Here is an 18861-nt window from a genome sequence, read left to right as displayed (position 1 = left end):
TTCCCATAACTCTTGATCATCTAAGATCGCTTCCACCACAATCGCCCATGTGATGTAATTAGTTCCATTCAGCTTTGGAACCTGTAACGATATCCCCCCACTCGCTTTGGGTTGGATTATCGACTCTTCTTTGTCACTTGCCATTGACGTTGTTGAACCCCCTTGCTCCACTTCGTTGGAACAAATACAAACCAATCAGTCCTGAACCCTTTTTCAGAACCGACCGATGAATGATCACGACTTAGATCATACCCACAAAAGTTAATTAATCTCAAAAATAAAATACCACTTTACTTCAACGTGAACCTTTACTCCTTTTTTTTAACCTGCGCGAACAATATTGTCCACAAACTTACTTTTTGACTTTGATGACCTTTATCTTTCTTTAGCGCACATATACGATTCGGAAATAAAAATATCACGCCACAAAACAGGAGATCTCACGCGGTAGACCTCTTGCTAAATCCGATAAGAGGAACCCTCTAGTTCTTTCGATCGCTACCGCCAGACAGGATGAACCGCAACCTCGGATCCTCAATCGGAAACCTCTTGTTTCCGAGTTGCTGCCGCACGAGCAACCTTGATCCGATTATCGAAATCTTGAACTTGGCTCTGATACCAATTCAAGTCCCGTATCGATAATCAACACACGAATTAAACGACTAATTCTCGTTTATATTAATAAGAAAATATAACTCAAAAAACTGATTACAAACCCCAAACCCTAGCTCGGTTTGACTCTTGATGAACCATAACTCGGTTACACCAAACTCACACTTTCTAATGTCTAACCATAACTCGGTTTATATAGACTAACCCTAACTTGTTAGCTAAGACATTACCAGATATAATAAAACCTAATTATTGGGTTTGGTCCTTGCACTTGGGCCAAACAACAATTGACCCAACACTAACTACTAGGCCTGTAAACGAAGTGAACGTTCGGTGAACTGTTCGTGAATTGTTCGTCGGGAAGTTCGTTTATGTTCGTTTATTTAATAAACGAACGAACATGAACAAAAAGTTTGTGTTCGTTTAATTAAACGAACGAACATGAACACATGTTTCGTTCGTTCATTTATGTTCATGAACGTTCGTTTATGTTAGTTTATTTATGTTTGTTATTGTCGATCTGTTTATTTATGTTTGTTTATGTATTAATAAAAAATAATTAAATATTGTTTGGATGAGTCATCTACTAAAAGTTTTATATTTGTTAATTTTTCTTCAGTTAAGTGTTTTCATTTATGTTTATTATGTTTGTTTGTGTTCATATATGTTCATTTATCTTTGTTCAATTATATTCGTTTAGATTTTAAACAAACGAACACAAATGTCCATTTTTAAATAAACGAACATAAACATAAATATTTGTTCGATTAAGTGTTCGTGTTCGTTTAATGTTAAATGAACAAACACGAACATGCCCTTGTTTGTGTTCGTTCAATTCGTGTACATGTTTTCATTATTTACATTGATGAATACATCATTTTTAATCTCTAGGATATGCCGATTTTATTTGTGTTCGTTTATGTTCGTGAACACATTAATTTCCTTAATGAACGAACACGAACACAAAATCTCGTTCGGTAAGTGTTCATGAACCGTTCGTGAACACATTATTTCCTTAACGAACGAACACGAACAAGGCCTTGTTCGTGTTCGTTCGGTTCGTTTAAAGCCCTACTAACTACAAGTTAATTCTGGTTACTTCATTTCCATGTTTAACATAAAAGCAGAAAAACAAACTCCATATGGATGTACAACTCCACTTATTTTATGTAATACAAGAATATTTTAAGTATTTAAATAAGGGTTAAGGTAAAATAGAAAGTTTATTTTTTATACGAAGGCTAAGAAAGAATCTTAAATACTAGATAGTATAATAGATAGGTAAAATTAAATGAGTGAATTTTATCAACATAAACGGGTGTTGAAGGTACTATTGTCCACTGTGTTTTTTCATTTATGTTATCATTGTGTTTTATCACCACGTTTTGTATACAATTATGTTTTTTCATTATGTTATATAGGCGGGCGTGTTTTACAAATTGTGATTTTGATCACTATTGTCACTTGATCATTCAGTCCCTCCGCCTTCACGTCTTCAATTAGCCACCATCTTCAAATGCGACTCCAACATGCATCTCAACTGTCATGGCATCCGCTACCTGCCTCTATTTCGACAACAACATCATGCATTTTTCCTCCAAATCCTTTGAAGCAATGGATTTCTCACACGCACTCGAATTATGCATCTGGAAAGGAACAATAAACGCCATTGCATCGCATACTATAGCGCCACCAATCACCTAGTGACGCTTCACTCAGACTTAAACCCGGAATAAGACACATTAGTGGGATTCGATCTCGTGATTTCAAGCAAAAGAAACCTTTAGGTGTACCTAAGATAAAACTCCAAAATGAAATCGGCTCCCCGTATTTGTCTTAGAAGCAGAAAAATAAACTTCATTTTTCACTTTCCTAATAAAAAGTACTTTTAAGTATTTAAATGAAAAGCAAAGTAAACTTAATCATATTAATTATTGGATGTACTTTAATCACCGAAAAAAACATAACTCTTTTGGGTAATTATTAGAGACTGTGTTCACATTAATGCTTTCAAACGACTTTTTATTTACTAGCTCTTTCACACTAACTTGTCACGAATCGGATTATACCTAGGCATACGAGATGTCGTCTATGCCTAAGAATGAATGCATAAGTTGAAATATTGACTAATTTTGAATCCAATAAGATTGAAAAGTTCAACAATTGACTTGTTAAGATTCAATAAAAAGTTTGATTCACGGACTATAGTCCTATACATACATATATATAATTACTTTTAACCTAGGATATGTTCAAAATAAAGTTAAGACAAGTGACATATAGGTATTCAGATTGATTTTAAATTCTAAAAGTGTTATGAGAAATTATGTGAAAACTTGTCCTGCATAAAAGAATATAGAAATCTTGATCTAGTTTTTAGGTTGGAAGCTTTGCTCTAGCCCATATGCATGCACAATGGGAGGTGTACATGTGGTTCGAATGATCAAAAATCTTAGAAATTATGCATGTCTTCAAACATGAAAGCCCGACCCAGTTTTGTTCTAAACGGTGAGTTTTTCACGTTTCCTAAACCAATTTCTTCTCTCTCCACTTAATTGCTAAGTTGATAGATAATATCGCATTTTGATGTTCGAAAGGACAAATATGTCTCTGAAACCAAGTTCAGAAGGATTCTAATAGTACGAACTAAGTTAAATTTAGAAGCACACATATGTTTTATATGACAAGTTTAGAAGAACTTGGAAGTCTTTGAGCTTTTGTGGAATTCCTACCCTTAAAAGTGCAAGAAGTTTGACATTAATGACATTTTTATAGTTAAGACTCAAGTGTAATTCGTATCCATGTGATTAACGCCCAAATGCAGTTTGAACATCTGTGATGGATGTTTTGCACGGTGAACACCTGTAGTCTACAACTTTTCATAATGTAAACCGGTTATTTCCCCAACATAGTCTGCATTAGACTATTTGTTACTACTGATCCACATAGAGAATTTGGTCCATGTCGACATCTTTAACATCAAATGCGATTGACAGGTTACCGACAAGATCTCTCTTAGTCTCACACACGCATCTCACTTCTATGGCCAGGGCATTGGTTTGGGATTAGGTTTAGAGGGTATATTTTTCTTTCTTTCATTTTATTTTGAATAGATTATAATTTCTTAAAATTTTTTTGAACGACCAACAAATTGAATTTTATTAGAAAAAACACTAGCAAGTAGCTAGACCCACTAATACACCAATACAAATAAACAAAGACCACCAACCTATGCTATCAATAGCGGTGCTATAGCAGTGCTATAGCGGTTATCGGTCCGGCGGTAAAATAGCGGTCGAAATATCGGTCCAAATAGCAGTTCCGATATTTGCGGTGCTATTTACCGCTATTTCGCCGATATTTGGCCACTGATATATCGGAAATAGCGGTGAGATTATCAGTTTAATATTTTTGACCCAATTGTTACTTTTTTTTGCCCAAACTGTAAGCCTATAGCCCAATTTCATTATGATTATTATTGAACGGTCAGCTTATTGCCCTAAAAATACCTCAATCGCTGCTGATGCTCATCTCCGATGCCCGTTTCTTCAGCCACTGCTGATGCTTATATATTTATGGCTTTCGATTAAGTGATTAAATCATGTCTTAAATTAAAAATATTGTTACTTTGTGTTTTGAACTATTGACTTTTATGATTTTGGTATTAAGACTTAAGTATTATTATTAGATAACTTTTGGTGTTATATATATATATATATATATATATATATATATATATATATATATATATATATATATATATATACACCGCTATCCCACCGCAATAACCGATATCTCAGATATCGGTCATTGACCGATATCCGCTATTTTTTGGCATTAACTGCATAACCACCAACAAAATAAATAAAACCAACAAAATGTTGTTCCAAAAATGTATGAAACCCCCAAACCCTGTCAATCACAAGCACTCGCTACAACCAAAATCGACGCTAATCTTCCCAAGTACACCCGAATCTCCATGATCTATTCTTTATCCAAAGGAAACTTAACACTTTAATATCCTCCATCAAACTTGTGACATGAATCAGACTTCCACAGTGAACCAACTTGTTTCTCTTCTTCCACAAACACCAAACCGCCACCAAACATATAACGTGAAACACTCTAGCCTTTTCCATCCAAAATGAGAAATACTTATGCAACTCCAAAAGGTCCCGGAAGCAAAAAAACATATAGATCGGACATCTTGCACCATTGAGAGACTAACGTCCACATCGTTTCAAGCCACATCAAACGAACAAGTGTTCAACCGTTTCCTCTGCCTCACCACATATCGGACAAAGTGTCAAGCTAACCCATATGTTTCTTTCTGCCAATGCATCAAATGTCGGTAACAATCCAAGAACCATCCTCCAAGCAACGAGGCCGACTTTATTCAGAATCAAATTATTCCAATCAAAAACGTATTGTATAAGAATTTTTCACCAACTAAAACCTTAAACTACGAACCGAGAACACTCCGAAGGAGTCAAGCCCCATACAACTTTAAAACGAATTAAAATAAAATTATATGATACTTGAAAAGAACCGTCCGGTCCTTGCTATTTCGCAAAGTCTCTTCGTCGCTTCTCTCTCTTTCTCTCTACTTTCTCTCACTAAACCTCTCGATTTCGATTTGCAGGCAGATGATCTAGCAACCATTTATATCCAAATCCACCACTGACCCACGTCACATCTTCCCATATAACACACACCCATCTTCTCAATCTCTCAATCTCCATACCCATATCCTCAGATCCAACCTACGCCGCTTTACACACCCATAATCGTCTCTACGTCTATTCCATCTTTACCGCCTTAATCTAACTCAGTTTCAGTTGCTTCAGCTGTTCTAATTGCAGGTAATTGTTGACATACGTGAGGTACATGTGTTTCCCCAAAGATTGTTGTTAACATGCACTTCGTACGTGGGGTTTTGGGTGTGGTTTTGAAGATGCACGCTAGGTGTTCGACGAAATTCTAGGTTGAAGATGTCGAGTAATTTGGTGGTGGAAGTACGGAGAGATGAGCTGGCGGCATGCATGACATGTCCTATTTGTGATAAGTTGTTTAAAGATGCTACTACTATCCCTGAATGTCTGCATACATGTGAGTAGTTATGTGTTATATTTTTCGTCTTTCTTTAGCATTTAGTCACTACTTTAGAGGTGAATTTTATGTTATTTTGTAGTTTTATTATGTAATTTATCATGATTATTGAAGAAACACTAGGTGACCCGGGGCAGATTACGGATAATCTGGGGGTTAAGTAATGTTTCCCACGAGGATGAGGTCCAGCAGAGAAGGTCGTTCTTCAGGTGACCTGCAAAACAGACACCGTAAGCTCGTCACTGAGAAGGGGGGGTTCCTCCTTGTGACCACCCTCCGGCGTGAGAATCAGACTAGATTGCTCTGAATATAAGTGTATATTAAGAGATTGCTAGATAAGATAACGAGATATCAGATGATGTTCTTACCATTCCAAGGTGTTGGAGTATTTATAGCCGAAGGTAGGTTTCCTAGAAGGTACAGCCGGCTGAATAGTATTCCTGTTCTACCAACAGTGGACTACGCACAGGCCATGCTGGTTGGTGGATAGACTACGGCCGACAGTAACAAGGTCGGCTGTACACTGTTCCTTTACTGCCGGCTATGCAATGTTCCACCAACTGTAGGCTGCGCACGTCCCATAGTAAGGGTTGGTGAGTAGGCAGCGGCTAATAGTGACAAACAGTACTAGAGGGTGCTCCTCCTCGTACTGTTGTCGGTGAGCTGTCACCCTGTGATTGGTTCATGGGCTGTTCTGGTCAGATCGTCTGTTCTGCCCATACCTTAGTAGGTATAGTACAAAAGATCTTCCAGAAGCATACGGACTGGCTCATTTGGGCGGGAGTATTCCCGCCTTGCTCATTCCTTCATGTGACTACTGAAGTAGCTAGTGCCTTGTGCGTGTAGCCTTTCTGTCAGTGCGGGTAGCCTTCCCTGATGGCTTGTATCCGCAACTGCGGGAACAAGCGGGGTACTTCACCATTGGGAGGCTTTCCCTGCGGGTACAGCTGGCGTACTACGCGTAAGGTTTTCTCTGAGCATGGTGGGTCCTGCGGAAGCAGTTGGTCGTTGCGCAGACGTCCCTGTTCAAGGTGAGTCTTGCAGGTCCAACTGGGCTCTGCTGGGACCTACCTCTTCAAGTCCCCCCAGTCCAATGTTCTTCTCATGAATTATTAATAAGTGAGGTGAACTTTTGGACTAGCAAGGGGTTTTGAAAAGGGTTTTTAGTTTTAAGGTTTTCCGTGGGGATTCTTCCCGCGGTTTTCCTGATGTCACGCAGAAATTCCCGACTTTTCTGCTTGATCTTTGGGTATGAAGCGGGTAGGTCTGTAACCTCCTCGCAAGTCAGGAGCGTTGAGTCCCACTTGTGTGGATTCTCCATGGGGTTTTGGTAGTTTTCCACATAGTGATCAATTATGCTAAAACCACCAATTCCATCTTGGAGTTTCAAACAATATAGTTCTCGACGTTCCCGTCATGCGGGGATGTTATTCTTGTTTCCGCAAGCATGGCCCAGAAGATCCTTCTTGGTTTGAATTCCCTGCAGAGTGCTAAGTATGTGAAGGGTTTTGCCTTGACACTGTACCCGCACTCGTCTTACGGTTATTTTACTTCCAAGGTATTCCTGGCGTCAATTCCTTGCGGGTGCTAAGTATGTGAAGGGTTTTGCCTTGACACTGTACCCGCACTCGTCTTATGGTTACTTGGTTGCCAAGGTAAGGGGTATTTTCCCGCTTACTTTTGAATCTTTTTGAATTTTTTTTTGAAATTCGAAGAGTTGGTGAAAGGATAAGAACAGTCCAAACTTCTGAAACGTCGTGCGACGGTTTCTTCTGACTGTGTCAGGACGTGCAGGAAGTTATGGTGACGTGACAGTACCTGGTCATTCCAGATGCTTTTTCAGGTGCGTGGGCGCGATTTTTTGGGCGCGTGGCCGCGAAATTAATGGTAAGCGTCCTTTCAACAGCTGTTGCCAGCTTGCTTTTTGCCACGTGTCATAGTTTCATTGCACCTTCGATTTCTCTCTCTTCCGCATTAAATTCATCGCATTAATTGCGATTAGTATATAAAGGGGGAGAGGGTTCTTTGTAATCCACACTTTCACTTTTCTCTTCATCTTCAAAACGATTTCCGGCTAATACTCAACTTTTCAGTCGAGCATTCTCTCGAAATCGTTTTCTTCTTTCATATCTGCAAGATTCTTCTGTTTACGATCTTGAGGGTACAACCCAGGAGGCTGGGGTGCACGCCGAGCACCCGTCATCCACGTCCGACAAGGATGACAAGAGTACTGCTGGCGAGTGCCAGTGTGCTCTGCCTGTCGATTTATATCATTACATCGTCAGGAAGTTCATGCTCGAGTCTCTCGAGCCTGAGTTTCCTGAACCCCACCAGAGTGTGTTTGATGCCCCCAGAGGCAAGATCGGGGTATATGTTGCATTATTTGTCTATGGGAATCTTAGGTTCCCATTGACAAAGTTTGTTTACCGTGTCCTTGAGAGGCACGGTGTACACCTGACCGAGGTGCACCCGATGGCGATCGCGAAGATTCGCAACTTCGAGTGGGTGTGCCGGATTCTGGGCATTGAGCCCTTCGTCGACCGCCTGATGACCTTCTACTCTTGGAGGTGCATCCAGGGGTGGTATACGCTGATAACCCGAATCAAGGGTTTGAAGATTTGCGCAACCGAGCGCAGTCTTCGTTCGTGGAAGCGGGAGTTCTTCTACATCTCCGCTCGCGCCATCCCCCTTGCCATGAAATTTAAGAATGGACAAGCTCTCCCAAGCCTTCACGCCTCCAACTACCAGGAGGCGGAATAGTTCTCGAAGATATCCCGAGTCCAATCTCCGGTTTACCGGTTTGCGGAGTCCGGGATGGTGATGCTCGGGATGAGCCGGGTGTGGAAGGATGCGGATGCACGAAAGATCCCGATCGTCCTCGAATACGGTTTGAACTCTGTTCCTTACAGTATGCTCTGTTTCTTTTTGTTGATTTAGAATCTCTTCTAACTTCTTTCCTGTTTATTTCAGAGGGGAACGACTTGCAGTCGCTCCTGTATCCGCGGGAGGCTGACAGTCCCGCTCGGATGGGTACTCGCGCTCTAGACGAGAACGAGTTGCCCATCCTTGAACAGACGGCGGATCGGTTCGTGGAGGTCTACCCGCTAGGCCACGAGATCCTGAGCGCCAGGCGGCCAGGTAAGGCGTTATTCAACCTTCGACCCCTCAATGTTGAAACCTCTGCTGGAATTCCTCTAATCTTATGTTCTGATGAGGAATCCGCAGATGGTCCTCCGTTGTTGCGGAAGAAGAAGGCCGCCGGCGGGAAGGGGAAGGAGAAGGTGGCCTCCACTGCCGATCCGGTGCCTCGGTCTGACTCAGAGGCCGAGAGCGAGGAGGTGGCGGGGAACCCCGGTGGTGATAAGACCACCACTCCGGAGGCTGCGACGACTGTCACCTCCGGAGAGCCCAGGATGACAATGGTGAGCGGCGTGAAGAGGCCGGCTCCATCGGGTTCATCCCCGCCTGTCCGCACTTTTAGGCTCAAGAAAACCCGTAAGTACAAACTTTATTTTTAACTTCATAGCTTTCCATCATTAATACATATCTTCTTTGTGCATGCGTGGATGTTGACGCATTCCAGGGTGGAGCGCGGAGGAGTGCTCCCCCGCCCATGACGGTAGGCTTGGTCAGCCTACCTGAGGCGACGACCCAGGCGGCTGCGCCTGCTTCCGCTGGTTCAGTTGCTCACTCCATTGAGCCAACTGTTCCAGCTGTGATGACATCACCGCCGGCTGTCAGTGCCATTTTTACCGCATCTTTCACTGAGCCGGCGGTTACTTTTGCTGAGGACTCCGCAGCGGCGACCGCGGCGGACTTCACCATGCCTCCTCCGTCATCGGCATCGACGACCGATCCTTCAGGTATGCATGGGGCTTCTCGCCAACCTCTGCCTCCTTCCCATCTACCTGACCTCTTGGACGGATTTCCCTTGGGTTCAGGTGACGGGTTTGGCGGCTATCGGCATGTTATTGACCCTACAGGTGCGTAGGGTTCTCTTGGCCTATTATTTTTTTTTTTATTTTTTTTATATATCATCTTTTCCTAACTGCTTTTTGTTTTTTGCAGTGTCGGATTCCAATGAAGTGTATGTTCCACGATGGAACATCCGCCGAGGAACAACCCTTCGCACACCTGTGGAGTGCGTGGATTGGGCTCGTCACGCAGCTCCCAGTGGTGCGTTGGGGGAAGCCATGGCTAGCTACCAGGAGGGTAGGCTAACCAATGAGCTTCGGGTTCTCCTGGCCCGGATGCAGCCGCGCGTCGAGCTGCTTTGTCGTGAAAACGACAAGTTAAAAGCAGCTCGCATTCAAGAAGTAGCTCAGGCGCGGGCTGTCCGGGAGGAGAATAGGAGGCTCTCCGCCGCGGCTGCGGAGAAGGAGAAGGAGTTCAAGGCCCTTGAAGTTGAGGTTCAGGCCCGTTTCGAGGCCCGTTCCAAGGCTGCCCAAGCTATTAACGAACAGCTTCGGCTGGCTAAGGAAACTGCTAGGAACGCAACTGAAAGGGCCACCAAGGCTGAAGCTGTTGCTGAGCCTCTACGCCTCGAGAATGAGGAACTTAAAGCTAAATTAGAGGCGCTCCAACAGGCTCATGATGCCTTGGCGATGGAGGACGCGAAGAAGCTCCAAGAGATCCTGGACCAGAGGGGTGTGCTTGACCACACTGAGCGGAAGCTAAAGGGCGTCGAAGAGGCTGCTGCAAAGGAAGTGTTGCTTGCCAACCTCAATAAAAGTGAAGCCGAACGCGCCTGTAACCAAGCTCAAGCCGCCCTCCAAGAATCTCTGGTTGCCAAGGAATGGCTTCTTCGAGAAGCGTTGTCTCAGGTAAGCTTTTCATGTCTTTACGCTTTTCTTTGTAAATAGAAAAGGTTTTGATACTCGTATTTTTTCTTTTTGTAGGTTGTGCATCGGGTCTTCACGGAGACGTCTTATGACGATGCTATGAGCACAGCCGTCAACGCTTCTCATGAGGATGGGGAAAAGGCCGGCTTCCTGCTTGGTCTAGGGTTTGTTGAGAAAGGCATCCCGCCTTCCAACTTCCCTTTGTATGATGTGGATACTGAAGCTGTTTATGACCAAGCAGTGAATCAGTATGCCGCCTTCCCGCATCCGGTGGTGGAGAAGGTAAACGAAGTCGCTGCTGCTGATGATGGGCTAGCTATCCTTAAAGCTTTCCTTGAACCGTCACGCTCTACTGATGGTGCGGGTCCAAGTGGAAGTGGTCCTGAAGCATGATCCTGAAGATCCCTTTCCACCATTAGCGTAGATTTTTGTTTTTTTGTATAGCTTCTTTTGTATGCGGGTATGCACCCAGCAATCTTTGTAATATTTGAATTTTGATGGAATAAAGATTGTGTTAATTCTTTGCCTTGTTTATTTTACGCATGTTTTGATCTAACTTAGCAATTTCTTTAGTACTTAGATAAGTTAACTTTTTAACGTGGCAAATTATAAGTTTGTTTCGCTTCCTCTTTCATGATTGTGCGGGTATGTGTGACATTCATGACAAAACGAGGTACACTATTTTTATTACGTAACAAGTAAACGATAAATCGGTTAATTCGTAGTACTTAAACGAGTAACCGACCGATACTAATTATGACCCGTATACATACTGAGGGGTCATATACGAGTTATATATATGTTATAGAGGCTAACATATTGATATTTAGGCCCCGGTACGTTTAAAACTCTTTAAACGAAAAAGGTTTCGTTTATCGATACGCTATAAGCTTAAACGCAATCGTTAATATCAAAACAAGCATTGTAGCATCCGTTAAGCCAAAAAAGATTTATAAAACACTTATATGACATGTTCTAAGCAATCCGTGAAAATATTTTGGAATTTTACAACGAGTCAGTACGTTTTTCTTATTTTACAAAAATAAGCTGAAAAACACTCGTTTTTGCGCTATTTCTCATACCCGAATTAATTTTCTTGCGAAAAACCGAACCCGAACTAAATTTGAAGTGGGCTTTTCATGTTTGGGCTTGTATGATCATATTAATGGGCCAAAACAGCCCATTATGGGCCTTTACATAGTTCCGATCGGAACAGCCTACCAAACATCACATTTGTTTTTTTTTATATAACTTAATCCTTAAGTCATTGTTATTCATTCTAACATATAAAATTTTGAAGTCCAAAGCAGCTCCAGCTCTGCTCTATCAACTCCCCTTCAAAACCCTAAGGTAAGATCAAGTTTTATGAAAATTTAACCAAGTTTGATTCATATAATTAACTTACAAACATGTTTTAGTTAGTTTTAAACATGTTTAACCATCCAAAAACCCTAAAAATCAAGTAAAACCATGTTTTGATGTTAAACATGTTTACAAACCAGGAACATATACTTTTTTGGTCAAAAACGCGGATTAGAACATGAATACAACGTTTTTACGGTTAGAAAGTTCGGTTTGAACCCAAAACCGAAACCCTAATTATCAAGGCTGTTACATGGATGATTTATGCTTGGTTTGATGTTATATGATATGTAGATATACTGAGTTTGCAACCCGAGACCCGGAAAGTCGTTTAAGCTAGCAAAATTCATCGAAAACCGACAAGGTAAACCCGTAACACTCGTTTAGGGGCTGTTTAGTATTAGGTTGTGACGTGCTTGTTGTTAGCTTGTGAAAACTTGCAGCGACATTAGGGATCATATAAATGAGTCCCTGTTCAAATTTGGTAATTTTTCGATAAACGGAGAATATTTGGTGAATTTATTTTCGTTTATGAGCGTTTATTTGGGAAAAATAGCTAAACATATTGAAAAATTATGAAACTTGGTTTTGGAGTTTAATATGTGATGGTAAGATCACTGGTAATGTTTGGGAATCATTGGAAATGTCTAAGTATGGTTTGTGCGATCATGGTATAACCGAATTTTAACAGCCGAAAAACGCACAAAAAGGCATTTTTTCAAAAGAGTTAGGTTCTGGAAATTTTTCAGGGGCTATGTAATAACATTGAGGCCATTTTTAAAAATTACCGGATTTTTCGAAGGTCGTTTGATATAAACGGGCCATTTATTACACGATTATAACCTATTAAATGAATTTTTATAAATAAATAATTAATCATAAAATTTATGAAAATATTTTTATAAAATTCTCCATGTCTTAATGTATTTTTACAAAAAGTTACATAATTTATATATAAGTACATATTTAGTTATGATTAATCAAAGATTTAAATTATAATTGTTTTAACGAAACCGGCAGTTTTGTGTTTAACGGACTGACTGGTATGTCAAAATGTCAAAAGTGGTCAAATATCATATTTTTGAATGATATTGATAAAAACGAACTTTTTACGAGATTTCCGGACAAATCGGGTGGATTATGCGCGTTTTGTATAATCAAACCCGTGTGAAAACGGAAACGAACCCTGCGATCAAACCAGACACCGAAACCTTAAAATTCTTTCATAAATCAAATCATTTTATCAATCAATATATTTACTTAAGTTTTATGTGATCTTACCTAATCCCGAAACGTATAAACGATCAACTGAGCTAGGCTCAGGAAACGGTGAAACTGAGCCAAATCCAGTTTTAAACATTTCATAGTATACAACGTCACAATCTAAGACTATGGTCTGTTCTGGGCCTAACAGCTATACCCAGACTATCTATACAGCCCGACTTAGCTTGAACACTGTACTAGTATTAACGATACGATACCGTTTATAGGAATCAGGCTATAAACGAGGCATCTAACTTATTGATACGTAATTTCTGTGCGAACTACGATAAGGTGAGTTTCACGACCCCCACTTTCTAAACTGTTTTACGAACTTTTGGGGTGAAAAGCATGTTTACATAAACTGATATACTTGAAAACGTGTGATGATGTGGATTATCTAAGTACTAACACTTGACAAGTCCCCACAAACACAAGTGATTAACTTCGTGCCGGTGACGTGTGGATAGTACTATCGGTTTGACAAACCCAACTGACAGAGCCGGAGGGGTATGCCGGAACATATGTAAACCCAGTTGCACATTGTCATTATATTTTTACATACTGCTATGTGGTGTTAGACATAGTACATACTTGGGGCAAAGTGGCTGTTAAATGCCAACGGGAGTGCATGGGCAGTGGAGGCCATGTGTTTTAGCTCGTTTCGGTTTCACTTGTGGCTTAGTATAATACATCATACACAGACATATATACATACACACTGTAAACTTTACGAACTCGTGAACTGATTTCATTAATACTCGTGAAACTTGAAACTCACCAACTAGACGTAGTTGACCCGTTTTAACATGCTTTTCAGGTAAAGCAAAAGTGGAATGATTTGCTTACATGCTTGGTGTTAGGAAGAAAGTTGAATAGCTGTGAATAGACGCTGATATAATACTGAATAAGAAGCTCGTAAACCGGTTATGTGTTTTTCACCTAGTTTGTAAACATAGTACCTACCAATGTAATATGATGTAATTTAGCTATGGAATTTCTTTATAAACAATGTGGTTGATACCAGTGTTATCTGTTACATTCCCGTATTACGCTTCCGCAACTACCTAGTCGGGGTGTGACAGAAGTTGGTATCAGAGCCATTGGTTATAAAGAATTAGGATGTCCCTTAGGATACCCTAAGATAACCGTAGGCTCGATTAACTCTGGGAATAAAATAATATTAAATAAGATACAAGAATGATTCTCGTGATGAACGCGAATGGACAAGTGGGTTATTATGGTCCGGAACGTAATAACAGACTTGTTTGTACGAGGAAATTCGAGAAGAAGTCGATAAACAATCGAATAGGTAAAAACAGCAACATATGTGTGTAAAATATAATAATAGATAAATATTTGTCCTTATGTGTATAAATACCTACATGTATTTTACTATGATTAATATAGAAGGATATTATTCTTATCACTAACCATTGTGCAGGAATATGTCAAGATCTACTGATCGTTTACCTAATACCCTACCAACAGGGCCTGAGGAGGAGGAGGAGGATCCGGAAGAGGAAACTGAGGAGGAACCAGAGGAAATGGAAGAAGGTGCAGATGCGGTAATTCCACGTGAGGTACCCGCAGATCAACCCGACTTATCGGGTTACCGTTGTGACACCTACCCCCCTAGGGAATCCCCTAGGAATGCTGCAGGACAGGGAGCTACTAGTGCTTATCGTTCACCTGTTAGAGCACCCAGATCCCCTACTCCACATGTACAGCATACACCAGTACCCCCACCCACTATTAGAAACCGTCAGACCGCTCGCATTTCAGTGCGTCCACCTGAGCACACTTCTCTCCCACCTCGATCTACGTACCATAGGGGAGAAACATCACGTGTCCAGGTCACTGAGATACCTATTCCTACTTGGGGTTTACCCGCCCCGGTACCCGAGCCACCCCGTCATTCTGATTCAGCATGGTTTGGTTTAGCAACTGATCAGCTTTTAGACCAATCACATTCTATAAATAACCTAAACCTGCATAGACATGATATGCAAGATCACATGCGGTACATGCAGCAAGAAATCAGAATTGTGCAAAGATCCAGTGCTCACAGCCACGGGCGTCAGGATCGAGCGATGATACTACTGGGGGTATGCTTAGCAGTTAATGCGGCCCTAGTGGCTGCTGTTTTTTGGTTGTGGCTCCATGTTGCAAAGAATGGATAGGACATAATAGTCTAGTCTTATGTATATAGTCTTTTGATATCCCAAGCAGTATTTTGTTACAGCGTGTTGGGCTGACTTGGGAGTTGTTTGTGGTTTAGTACTATTTCAAGCACTGGCCCTTATCGGGTTAAGTCTACATGTCACTTAGTGACAAATTTTGATACGCATATACAAGCGCTGGCCTATACCAGGTTAAGCCTATGCGCTAATTTTGGATGCATATGTACAGTAATGATTATAATTAATACAAACGTGTTTTCTTTGGTATAGTTATGTGTTGTGAAATTGTAATATGGTAAAGTTGTGCTGATTATAGTGAAACGATATTGATTATTATATAATTGATTATTTTATAGAATGGCCCCGAAGAAAACAAACCCTTTGTCTGAGGCGGAAGTGGCCGCAATGATTGCTCGTCAACTACAAGCAGTGATACCAACAATTGTAGCACAAGTCACTGCAGGCATACGTGTTAACAATACTGTTAATCAACCTACGAGCACCACCACGGCCACTGTTAATACACCTCCGCCGGACACTAATGTAGCCCCGGGTGTTACTACCCCGGTGAATACTGATAATGTCATAAATAATAATAACACTCTTCCAACCATGAATGTCACTGGGAACCCAGAACCTGTTGTGCACCCTGATAATATCCCGAACCCTGTACCGGTTGTTAACACTACTAATAATGATAATACTCGGACCAATATCGATAATAATAATAATAATAACCGAGAACCCCCGCGTCAGGAGTACTCATACAAACAATTTACATCATGTAAACCGGTTGATTTTAAGGGTATTGAAGGACCTAGCGGGCTGGTCAAATGGATAGAAAAGACCGAATCAGTAATTAATATCAGTGATTGTCCACCGAACCGCGTGGTCAAATTTGCTACCAGTATGTTTCTAGACCAAGCGTTGATGTGGTGGAACACGGTAGTCCAAATAAGGGGACAAGATGCTATTAATCGTATGTCATGGACTGAATTAAAAACCCTCATGCTAGAGCATTTTTGTCCAAAAAGTGAGATTCGGAGGTTGGAACATGAGTTATGGAATCTGGAAATGAAAGGAGCGGACCATGTGGGATACACGAATCATTTTAACGAACTGTCCCGCTTAGTTCCATGGTTAGTTACACCGGAAGCGAAGCGAATTGAACGTTATATCTGGGGACTGACCCCTGCTGTGAGAAGTATAGTGAATTCAGTTGCCCACCCGACATTAGAAAGTGCTGTATCTCAAACGGGTGTCGTTACTTTTGATCTGATGAGAAGTGGAGTGATAAGGATGCCAGGTGAAACAACAAGTTTAAAACGAACTGATTATGGGACAAGAATGCAAGGAAACCCTCAAAACAAGCGGACTCGTCCGAATACCCGAAGTTATGCCATGACCGGTTCTAATGTAAAACAAGAGACCTATAAAGGGACGTTACCGAAGTGCAGAAGATGTAACTTTCATCATGTGGGTGATTGCAAACCGATCATTTGTCAAAAGTGTGGAAGAACGGGACACTATGCCCCCAATTGTAGAATCCCCACCAACACTGTTAACCGTCCACCGCAATCAACTCAACTCCCTCGACCTCAACCAACCCGCCCACAACTCAACCAACAAACCCCACCTACCACGAACCTCCGTGCCTGCTATGAATGTGGCAGTACGGAACACTTTCGGAGATACTGCCCCAATTTGAACCCGGGTGCAGTGAGAAGGCAGAACCAAGCACAAGCATCAACCTCCAATGCAGCTAGGGGACGCGCATTTGTATTAGGACCGGGTGAAGCGCGTCATGATCCAAATGTGGTGACAGGTACATTCTTAGTTTCGGGTCAGTATGCTTCAGTTTTGTTTGATACGGGCGCCGATAGAAGTTTCGTATCTGTTAATTTCTTACCTTTAGAAAATATGCCGGTTAGTGAACTAACAAAACCATATACAATAGAACTCGCTAACGGTAAGTCTATACTTGTTAACCGAATAGTCCGAGACTGTTCCCTTATCCTAAACGACCACCCATTCCTTATTGATTTACTTCCAGTGGAATTGGGAAGTTTCGATGTTATAGTCGGTATGGACTGGCTATCTAAGTATAAAGCTGAAATTGTCTGTAAGGATAAGATCGTTAGGATACCTCTTTCGAATGATGAAGCTATGATTGTTCAAGGTGAGAAATCTGGTACGGTACTGCCTCTCATATCTCAACTTAAGGCATTGAGATATTTACGCCAAGGTTGTACTTTATACTTGGCGAGTGTAACAGTTAAGGAACCCGAGGAAAAACGAATGGAAGACATCCCAGTGGTACACGAGTATTCAGATGTATTCCCCGATGAGTTGCCTGGTCTACCACCGACCCGACAAGTAGAATTCCGTATTGACTTGATACCAGGAGCAGCACCCATTGCTAAGGCACCTTATAGACTTGCGCCTTCTGAAATGCAAGAACTGTCCAACCAGTTACAAGAATTACTAGACAGGGGTTTTATTCGCCCTAGTTACTCACCGTGGGGAGTACCAGTGTTGTTTGTAAAGAAGAAGGATGGGAGTTTTCGAATGTGTATTGATTACCGGGAATTGAATAAAGTGACTATAAAGAATAGATACCCCTTACCTCGAATTGATGACTTGTTTGATCAGCTCCAAGGTGCGAAGTATTTTTCAAAAATTGATCTTAGATCTGGTTATCATCAAGTAAGAATTCAGGAAGAAGACGTACCAAAAACAGCTTTCCGAACTCGGTATGGTCACTATGAATTTTTGGTTATGCCGTTTGGGTTGACAAATGCACCCGCAGTGTTTATGGACCTCATGAACCGAATTTGCAAACCTTACCTTGACAAGTTCGTGATAGTGTTTATCGATGACATTTTGATATATTCGAGAAGTAAGGAGGAACATGAACAACATTTGCGGGAAATCTTAAAATTATTGAGGCAAGAGAAGTTATACGCAAAGTTGTCCAAATGTGAGTTTTGGCTACAAGAAGTACAGTTTTTGGGACACATTGTGAACCATCAAGGGATCCAAGTAGATCCAAGTAAAATTGAGGCCATTAAGAATTGGCAAGTGCCTAAGTCACCAAGAGAAATTCGTCAATTCCTAGGACTAGCCGGGTATTATAGAAGATTCATTGAAAATTTTTCAAGTATTGCACAACCTCTAACCCTCCTAACTCAAAAAGATCGAGCATATGAATGGGGAGAAGAACAAGAAATGGCCTTCCAAACGTTAAAACAGAAGTTATGTGAGGCTCCAATATTAAGCCTTCCAGATGGAACTGATGAATTGGTGGTATACTGTGACGCATCTCGTAAAGGTTTATGATGCGTACTGATGCAAAGAAAGAAAGTAATAGCATATGCTTCCCGACAATTAAAAGTACATGAAAAGAATTATACGACCCATGATTTGGAATTGGGAGCAGTTATCCTTGCATTGAAGATTTGGAGACATTACTTGTATGGCACCAAATGTACCAT

At 41.2% G+C, this 18861-nt stretch overlaps 1 pseudogene across 1 annotated transcript in view; it reads left to right on the top strand.

Annotated features, from left to right (window-relative positions):
• The first annotated feature begins 5173 nt into the window (after window positions 1-5173).
• Window positions 5174-18861, top strand: part of LOC143596471 (E3 ubiquitin protein ligase DRIP2-like) — a 30404-nt pseudogene continuing 16716 nt past the window's right edge. The window contains exon 1 of the transcript XR_013146716.1: window positions 5174-5721. The product of XR_013146716.1 is annotated as an E3 ubiquitin protein ligase DRIP2-like (transcript). The remainder of the gene's footprint in view (window positions 5722-18861) is intronic.

Source organism: Bidens hawaiensis, unplaced genomic scaffold, assembly GCF_021521415.1.
Source record: "Bidens hawaiensis isolate Kalapana, Puna unplaced genomic scaffold, B.hawaiensis_p1.1 tig00046573_1, whole genome shotgun sequence".
Lineage (NCBI taxonomy): Eukaryota > Viridiplantae > Streptophyta > Magnoliopsida > Asterales > Asteraceae > Bidens > Bidens hawaiensis.
The sequence above is the reverse complement of the archived record's forward strand: the minus strand, read 5'-3'. Positions and strand labels throughout refer to the sequence as shown.